Genomic DNA, 10,718 nt, shown 5'->3' on the forward strand with positions numbered 1-10,718 from the left:
ACAAATCATGTACGCTCTCATTTGGCACTACCCAGACATTGGCCCATCCAGAGAAATCATATGACATGACATCATAGGACATACCTGACCAGCAGTGATCAATAAATAGTTTAATCGTGTGTCAACTGTAACTGAAGGTTATTAGCACACTTATTAGTACACCCCTCTTCATACCTTTGTAGGCTAGTGATTTTGTAGTTAAAGTAAAGCCATGATAATTTCAACAGATCTGTTCAATATCTATTCTTTATATCCCAGTCATAACATCTTTATTTGTAAAGCATGTTTCAAGCCTTAATCAAACTGAAATAAAACAATGGTCCTAACATGTTAATGAATAACAGATGTGGACAGAATGACTCTGTGTAGACATGCATGGTCGCGTGTCTCAAGGGTCTCTGTTGTGAGAGCAGTCATGTGACGTTGTTTCACATCCTTTTCGATAACTGAACCTAGAAGCTGACGTAACTCAAACCACATCCTATCTGTGTTTGGTAAATTCCATGGATAAGTGCCTAGACACCTCTAAAAATAGATACATAAATTACTATCTTAGGCCGCCTGTCCTATAATAACCTACTGTAGCCTAATGAATTCCCACGATAATTGTATAGAATAACATGTGTACTGTCGACTGCGTAAGGTTCTAAAGTATTCTATCACTTGAGTTTTAGTTAGGCATTGATGGGCATACGAGCAGGCGTTACATACGAGCATGTCTTCATGATTACTTACTCTACTCTCCAAGCCTCATGTGCCTTCCTTTCCCAACCCACGGACCCTGTTCCCATACGCCACTCCATTTCCTCCTGAGAGAGACACATGAAAACCAGAAAAACACACACGTTTGTTAGACAAAATTGGTCTTGTTCTTTCATATTTTTAACAGCCCTGATTCAAATCAAATCAAATTGTATTTGTCAGATGCGCGGAATACAACAGGTGTAGACCTTACAGTGAAATGCTAACTTACAGGCCCTTAACCAACAATGCAGTTTTAAGAAAAATAAGAGTTTAGAAAATATTTCCTAAAATAAACTAAAACTTTAAAAAAATAATAGAGCAACAATAAAATAACAATAACGAGGCTATATACAGGGGGTACCGAGTCAATGTGCGGGGGTACAGGTTAGTCGAGGTAATTGGGGTAATATCTACATGTAGGTAGGGGTAAAGTGACCATGCATAGATAATAAACAGTGAGTAGGAGCACCATAAAAAAAGGGGGGGGGGGGGTCAATGCAAATAATCCAGGTAGCCATTTGATTAGATGTTCAGCAGTCTCATGGCTTGGGGATAGAGTTTGTTACGAAGCCTTTTGGGCCTAGACTTGGCGCTCTGGTACCACTTGCCATGCGGTAGCAGAGAGAACAGTCTATGACTAGGGTGGCTGGAGTCTTTGGGGATTTTTAGTGCCTTTCTCTCGTTGGTGATGTGGACACCAAGGAACTTGAAGCTCTCAACCTGCTCCACTGCAGCCCCGTCGATGAGGATGGGGGCGTGCTCGGCCCTCCTTTTCTTGTAGTACATGATCATGTCCTTTGTCTTGATCACGTTGTTGCGCTGGCACCACACTGCCATGTCTTTGACCTCCTCCCTATGTCTCATGAATGCATTTGTTTATAGAGATACTTCCATTTTCCTCCAAGAGTGGCTGAATCTCTTATGTCGACCCAACCTCTTTTAAGCAGCCATGTGTTTTCCCTGTTTCCAGGTCGGATTTGTTTTTCCTGTCAGCTATTAATAATCTGTAGCAGGCGATCACCTACAATTACAGTGTGGATCAAATGAGCAATTTGATATTCAAAGTACTCTCTGTTCTTTAATTCAATCCAAGAAAGGTTTTTGTCCTGGAATACTTGTTTGGAGCTTCTAAGTGCTCCTCAGAGAACAAAGTCTGTTGGTTCTAATGTAAAGACCATTCAGCTCCATGTTCTCAGTGAAAGCTCATATCCACTCTGGGCCTTTAGAGTGGGGAGTCTGATACGGGGGCAGGAGGTTCCAGAGATAATGACAGCCCTAGCGGGTTTCTCTAGATTGAGACTGCTGGGTACAGTAGCCGCAAGTTCCTCTCCTGGCAGGGGTTACCTCAGCCTGGGATCCCGTCCCTCATGGCATTCTGGCTCCACTTCTCCATCCAAACACTCTCTCTTGACCAGAGAGTCTGGAAGCCCTGAGGCTGTCCCTGGCTGAAGTCGACACATATTCATGAAAAGCAACAGGTTGCCTAGCAGTGTCTTGCCTCCCCTGTAAAAACACTGACTCACTAGCTCCTAGAACTGACCACAAGACACACATGGCTGGTGTCACGCCAGGAGAGTGGCAATGAAACCTTGCAACACCTCGAAAGTGGCACGACTACTGAACATTTTTGCCCTTTTCCGCCTATAAAGAAAAATGTTTTGTTCTGAAGAAAATGTCAGAAACATTGGCAAACATACTGTATGCTTCTGAGCCTCTATTAGCATTGTGCCGGCAGGTAGCCTAGCAGTTAAGAGCGTTGGGCCAGACACCGAAAGGTCGCTGGATCGAATCCTTGGGAAAATTTGCCGTTCTGCCCTTGATCAAGGAAGTTAACCCCCAACAATAACTACTCCCTGGGCGCGGATGACGTGGACCTCGATTAAGACAGCCCACCACACCTCTCTGATTCAGAGGGGTTGGGTTAAATGCAGAAGACACATTTCAGTTGAATGCATTTAGTTGTGCTTCTGACTAGGTATCCCCTTTCCCACTGTATATGTTCTGATATACCTTGTGAGTAAGTAAAATACAAAACAACAGAACTCTCTTCAATACATACATTAAAGGCCTGTGAGGTAGCGTAGGGAGTTTCTGATTGATATACCATGAAGTAGCTGTGACTAATGGTGAACTCTCACCGGGATCGAGGAGAAGGGGGAAGTGCAAAAGAAATGAGGCCAAGCCAGGGCATAGGCAACTAGCGATTAGACAGCCAACGCCAGACCTCTAAGAGCACTCCAGGTCCCCTGAAGCTCCATCAATCACACACAGATAAAAGGGTTGAGCTACAAAGGCCATGTTTAAGCAAAGGAACACTGTCAGACGGATAACACAACTATTTCCTCGTGTGAGCCAACCACAGAAATGGAGGGAAGGACCATCGTTTCTGAGGCTAAGCTAAAGCAGCGAGAGAGAGAATAATTCCTGGGCTACGCAAGCAGTACAGTGAGGATATGGTTCATTCATGGGTTAAAGCCATTCTCATTCAGGTAGGGAAAACGGATACATACTACAGGCTGGGGGAGTGGAGGCATCGGAGAGACAGGCAGGCTGACAGTCTTCAAAGCACCGACACCACCCGATGTCACAGGAAGGTCAAGAAGATCATCAAGGACAACAAAATTGGATGTAATAAATGTATCACTGGTCACTTTAAACAATGCCACTTTATATAATGTTAACATACCCTGCATTACTCATCTCATATGTATATACTGTACTCTATACCATCTACTGCATCTTGCCTATGCCGTTCAGCCATCACTCATTCATGTATTTATATGTACATATTCTTATTCATTCCTTCACACTTGTGTGTATGAGGTAGTTGTTGTGAAATTGTTAAATTACTTGTTAGATATTACTGCATGGTCGGAACTCGAAGCACAAGCATTTCGCTTCACTTGCATTAACATTTGATTTGAGGGTAGAGCCTGTCAAAATGACTTATTGACAATCTACTCTCAGTGGCTGTGATGTTCAATGTAAAGCCACAGCCTCTGCTCCATCAAGTCCCAAAGTCAGCTCACTTGTCAAATGTTTCACCCTCCATACGCCCTGTAACCCATACACCAGCTGCCACTGAGACATCTCAACAAGTACCCAATACAGTGATACTCGGCGAAGTTGACTTTTGTATATACAGTACCGGTCAAACGCTTGGACACACCTACTTATTCCAGGGTTTTTCTTTATTTAACAATTTTCTACATTATAGAATAGTAGTGAATACATCAAAACTATGAACTAACACATATGGAATCATGTAGTAACCAAAAATAATTATACAAATCCAAATATATTTTATATTTGAGATTCTTCAAAATAGCCATCCTTTGCCTTCATGACAGCTTTGCACCCTCTTGGCATTCTCTCAACCAGCTTCACGAGGTTGTCACCTGGAATGCATTTCAATTAACAGGTGTGCCTTGTTAAAAGTGAATTTGTGGATTTTCTTTCCTTCTTAATGCGTTTTAGCCAATCAGTTGTGTTGTGATGATGAGGGGTGGCATTTAGAAGATCGCCCTATTTGGTAAAAGACCAGGTCCATATTATGGCAAGAACAGCTCAAATAAGCAAAGAGAAACGACAGCTCATCATTACTTTAAGACATGAAGGTCAGTCAATACGGAAAATTTAAACAACTTTGAAAGTTTCTTCAAGTGCAGTCGCAAAAACCATCAAGCGTTATGATGAAACTGGCTCTCATGAGGACCGCCACAGGAAAGGAAGACACAGAGTTACCTCTGCTGCAGAGGATAAGTTCATTAAGTTCATTAGTTAACTGCACCTCAAATCAAATCAAATTTTATTTGTCACATACACATGGTTAGCAGATGTTAATGCGAGTGTAGCGAAATGCTTGTGCTTCTAGTTCCGACAATGCAGTAATAACCAACAAGCAATCTAACTAACAATTCCTAAACTACTGTCTTATACACAGTGTAAGGGGATAAAGAATATGTACATAAGGATATATGAATGAGTGATGGTACAGAGCAGCATAGGCAAGATACAGTAGAATAGCAGCACTGTAGAAACTATTACACTCGACGGAACGACTTGATTAGTGTAGTGTCAACATCGCAGCCACTACCAGCTAGCCTACTCCAGCAGTACTGTATCATTTCTATCATTTTAGTCAATAAGATTCTTGCTACGTAAGCTTAACTTTCTGAACATTCGAGACGTGTAGTCCACTTGTCATTCCAATCTCCTTTGCATTAGCGTAGCCTCTTCTGTACCCTGTCAACTATGTGTCTATCTATCCCTGTTCTCTCCTCTCTGCACAGACCATACAAACGCTCCACACCGCGTGGCCGCGGCCACCCTAATCTGGTGGTCCCAGCGCGCACGACCCACGTGGAGTTCCTGGTCTCCGGTAGCCTCTGGAACTGCCGATCTGCGGCCAACAAGGCAGAGTTCATCTCAGCCTATGCCTCCCTCCAGTCCCTCGACTTCCTGGCACTGACGGAAACATGGATCACCACAGATAACACTGCTACTCCTACTGCTCTCTCTTCGTCCGCCCACGTGTTCTCGCACACCCCGAGAGCTTCTGGTCAGCGGGGTGGTGGCACCGGGATCCTCATCTCTCCCAAGTGGTCATTCTCTCTCTCTCCCCTTACCCATCTATCTATCGCCTCCTTTGAATTCCATGCTGTCACAGTTACCAGCCCTTTCAAGCTTAACATCCTTATCATTTATCGCCCTCCAGGTTCCCTCGGAGAGTTCATCAATGAGCTTGATGCCTTGATAAGCTCCTTTCCTGAGGACGGCTCACCTCTCACAGTCCTGGGCGACTTTAACCTCCCCACGTCTACCTTTGACTCATTCCTCTCTGCCTCCTTCTTTCCACTCCTCTCCTCTTTTGACCTCACCCTCTCACCTTCCCCCCTACTCACAAGGCAGGCAATACGCTCAACCTCATCTTTACTAGATGCTGTTCTTCCACTAACCTCATTGCAACTCCCCTCCAAGTCTCCGACCACTACCTTGTATCCTTTTCCCTCTCGCTCTCATCCAACACTTCCCACACTGCCCCTACTCGGATGGTATCGCGCCGTCCCAACCTTCGCTCTCTCTCCCCCGCTACTCTCTCCTCTTCCATCCTATCATCTCTTCCCTCTGCTCATACCTTCTCCAACCTTTCTCCTGATTCTGCCTCCTCAACCCTCCTCTCTTCCCTTTCTGCATCCTTTGACTCTCTATGTCCCCTATCCTCCAGGCCGGCTCGGTCCTCCCCTCCCGCTCCGTGGCTCGATGACTCATTGCGAGCTCACAGAACAGAGCTCCGGGCAGCCGAGCGGAAATGGAGGAAAACTCGCCTCCCTGCGGACCTGGCATCCTTTCACTCCCTCCTCTCTACATTTTCCTCCTCTGTCTCTGCTGCTAAAGCCACTTTCTACCACTCTAAATTCCAAGCATCTGCCTCTAACCCTAGGAAGCTCTTTGCCACCTTCTCCTCCCTCCTGAATCCTCCTCCCCCTCCCCCCCCCTCCTCCCTCTCTGCAGATGACTTCGTCAACCATTTTGAAAAGAAGGTCGACGACATCCGATCCTCGTTTGCTAAGTCAAACGACACCGCTGGTTCTGCTCACACTGCCCTAGCCTGTGCTCTGACCTCTTTCTCCCCTCTCTCTCCAGATGAAATCTCGCTTCTTGTGACGGCCGGCCGCCCAACAACCTGCCCGCTTGACCCTATCCCCTCCTCTCTTCTCCAGACCATTTCCGGGGACCTTCTCCCTTACCTCACCTCGCTCATCAACTCATCCCTGACCGCTGGCTACGTCCCTTCCGTCTTCAAGAGAGCGAGAGTTGCACCCCTTCTGAAAAAACCTACACTCGATCCCTCCGATGTCAACAACTACAGACCAGTATCCCTTCTTTCTTTTCTCTCCAAAACTCTTGAACGTGCCGTCCTTGGCCAGCTCTCCCGCTATCTCTCTCAGAATGACCTTCTTGATCCAAATCAGTCAGGTTACAAGACTAGTCATTCAACTGAGACTGCTCTTCTCTGCATCACGGAGGCGCTCCGCACTGCTAAAGCTAACTCTCTCTCCTCTGCTCTCATCCTTCTAGACCTATCGGCTGCCTTCGATACTGTGAACCATCAGATCCTCCTCTCCACCCTCTCCGAGTTGAGCATCTCCGGCGCGGCCCACGCTTGGATTGCGTCCTACCTGACAGGTCGCTCCTACCAGGTGGCGTGGCGAGAATCTGTCTCCTCGCCACGCGCTCTCACCACTGGTGTCCCCCAGGGCTCTGTTCTAGGCCCTCTCCTATTCTCGCTATACACCAAGTCACTTGGCTCTGTCATAACCTCACATGGTCTCTCCTATCATTGCTATGCAGACAACACACAATTAATCTTCTCCTTTCCCCCTTCTGATGACCAGGTGGCGAATCGCATCTCTGCATGTCTGGCAGACATATCAGTGTGGATGACGGATCACCACCTCAAGCTGAACCTCGGCAAGACGGAGCTGCTCTTCCTCCCGGGGAAGGACTGCCCGTTCCATGATCTCGCCATCACGGTTGACAACTCCATTGTGTCCTCCTCCCAGAGCGCTAAGAACCTTGGCGTGATCCTGGACAACACCCTGTCGTTCTCAACCAACATCATGGCGGTGGCCCGTTCCTGTAGGTTCATGCTCTACAACATCCGCAGAGTACGACCCTGCCTCACACAGGAAGCGGCGCAGGTCCTAATCCAGGCACTTGTCATCTCCCGTCTGGATTACTGCAACTCGCTGTTGGCTGGGCTCCCTGCCTGTGCCATTAAACCCCTACAACTCATCCAGAACGCCGCAGCCCGTCTGGTGTTCAACCTTCCCAAGTTCTCTCACGTCACCCCGCTCCTCCGCTCTCTCCACTGTCTTCCAGTTGAAGCTCGCATCCGCTACAAGACCATGGTGCTTGCCTACGGAGCTGTGAGGGGAACGGCACCGCAGTACCTCCAGGCTCTGATCAGGCCCTACACCCAAGCAAGGGCACTGCGTTCATCCACCTCTGGCCTGCTCGCCTCCCTACCATTGAGGAAGTACAGTTCCCGCTCAGCCCAGTCAAAACTGTTCGCTGCTCTGGCCCCCCAATGGTGGAACAAACTCCCTCACGACGCCAGGACAGCGGAGTCAATCACCACCTTCCGGAGACACCTGAAACCCCACCTCTTCAAGGAATACCTAGGATAGGATAAGTAATCCTTCTCACCACCCCCCCTTAATGATTTAGATGCACTATTGTAAAGTGGCTGTTCCACTGGATGTCAGAAGGTGAATTCACCAATTTGTAAGTCGCTCTGGATAAGAGCGTCTGCTAAATGACTTAAATGTAAATGTAATGGTATCGAGTCCAGTATATACATATGAGATGAGTATGTAAACAAAGTGGCATAGTTAAAGTGGCTAGTGATACATGTATTACATAAGGATGCAGTCGATGATATAGAGTACAGTATATACGTATGCATATGAGATGAATAATGTAGGGTAAGTAACATTATATAAGGTAGCATTGTTTAAAGTGGCTAGTGATATATAAAGTGGCTAGTGATATGCAGCCCAAATAAATGCTTCACAGAGTTCAAATAACAGACACATCTTAACATCAACTGTTCAGAAGAGACTGCATGAATCACTACTAAAAGGACACCAATAATAAGAAGAGACTTGCTTGAGCCAAGAAACATGAGCAATGGACATTAGACTGGTGGAAATCTGTCCTTTGGTCTGATGAGTCCAAATTTGAGATTTTTGGTTCCAACCGCCTTGTCTTTGTGAGACGCAGAGTAGGTGAACAGATGATCTCTTCATGTGTGGTACCCACCTTGAAGCATGGAGGAGGAGGTGGGATGGTGCTTTTCTGGTGACTGTCTGGGATTTATTTAGAATTCAAGGCACACTTAACCAGCATGGCTACCACAGAATTCTGCAGCGATACGCCAACCCATCTGGTTTGCGCATAATGGGACTATCATTTGTTTTTCCACAAGACAATGACCCAAAACACACCTCCAGCCTGTGTAAAGGCTATTCGACCAAGAAGAATGATGGAGTCCTGCATCAAATGACATGGCCTCCGCAATCACCTGACCTCAAACCGATTGAGATGGTTTGGGATGAGTTGGACCGCAGAGTGAAGGAAAAACAAGTGCTCTGCATTTGTGGGAACCCCTTCAAGACTGTTACTACATGATTCCATATGTGTTATTTCATAGATTTGATGTCTTCGCTATTATTCTACAAAGTAGAAAATAGTACAAATAAAGAAAAACCGTTGAATGAGTAGGTGTGTCCAAACTTTTGACTGGTACTTTATACTGTATATTGAATTCCAACCCAATGAAATCTCACATTCTCACAGTTTATAACACATTAATAAAAGACCTAAAGAACACAAACTAAGCAGCCGCGGGTTGCATTCAGATCAAACAACCAAACAAGGAGAAAACCATCCATCCCATTCTCACATTGAGCAGCTGGATAAGTAGAGCAGAGGGTGGCCTCCAAAAGGTAAAATAAAGAACAAACAAAAAACAGTTTTGGCTGCAGGCACACAGAATGTGATGATTCCCTAGCTACAGCCTTGCTTCCCCCACCTGCCTGCCTGCCTGGCCTAATGGCTGTTGTTTAAACAGGAGGGCTACAGGTGTGACTGGAGACAAGGACGCTGTTATCAGGCTACACCAAGAAACTCAATGGTAAGGGGGAGAGGCCCCTTTGTGTGAAAACATCCTCCTTGTAAAACTATGGCCTCGCTCGCTCAGTCAATGACACATACAATTGCTATTATCCCTGAGCAACAGATATGTGTGCGCTTTGCTTATAATATTGTTTGAGAAGCTTGTGAGGTGATGTTAATATTTTGTTGTTATTGAGCCCGGTCGCCAAATAAACCTGATTTAAGCCATATCTGCACATACAGCTAAGTTATAAAACCACAACCACATGTTAAACAGTGACTAAGGGTCAGTATTATGCAGCTACAGTGACAGCATAGGGTCTTTAGTCATTTCCTTTGTCTTTTTCTCCTCTTTCATTACAGCTCTTTCAACCTCTCGATTCCCACTCAGCCTCTTGACCCGACTGAAAATACTTCCCACATCCCAGGTTCTGTATCTCTAGTTTGATCAGAATAGGCCGCTTTCTTGAGAACCACACAAAGTTGAGTGACTAAATCTGAGCAGGATGGACAGACGTTTCTGATCAAGCGTGTCTCTGACAGTTAGGCGGAGCCAGCCGGGGGCCTCTCGGAGACTCTTGTTGAGCGGTTATCCTGCCTCTCCCTCCCACTGAGGACCTGCACCCACCTGACACCTCTGTTGCATCACACAAGAAAGGAGTCGCGTGAAACATTCATGATCCTGAATTAAATATTAATCCCATCAAACAGAAAGGAGGCAGAAGAAGATGAGGCTCTGCCGTGATCCAAAGGCCTCACATAATGGCTTCTTCTCATCAATTAGTAACAAGAGACCTCAGTGACTGTTTTTCATTAACAGGTGAAAGATCAACTCATGGCTGGATTGCTGATGAAGGTGATTGAGCGCTGTAGAGAACACCTGGGCGAGAATCCATGGAATGTTCTGAAGAAGAGGTCTGATGCCAACTGAAACAAACAGGTAGCTGTAGATATGATTATGTGCCAAAATCACTTGGGTAGCCGCTGAATAACAGCATGGAGAACCACTTCAAACACAGAAAACAGACTATGATCCTAAACAAACAGCATTTGTGAAAGACATACAGCGTTTTTTGGAAGTATGTCAGCTGTAGTTGAATTCAGTAAAACGTGACACCACCCGTTCAATGTAGAATCAATGTGCCTATTTAATGGAGAGAAACCTAAATACATTACTGCTCAAGTGCTTGAGCAGAGGGAAGAGAATATTAAAGAATTCAATTAAATGTTTCTAGCATTTCTCTCTGAAGCACTGATTCACTCAGCTGCAGTTTTGTCCTCTGAAAAATGCA

This window comes from Oncorhynchus masou, chromosome 14 (assembly GCF_036934945.1).
Source record: "Oncorhynchus masou masou isolate Uvic2021 chromosome 14, UVic_Omas_1.1, whole genome shotgun sequence".
Classification (NCBI taxonomy): Eukaryota; Metazoa; Chordata; class Actinopteri; order Salmoniformes; family Salmonidae; genus Oncorhynchus; species Oncorhynchus masou.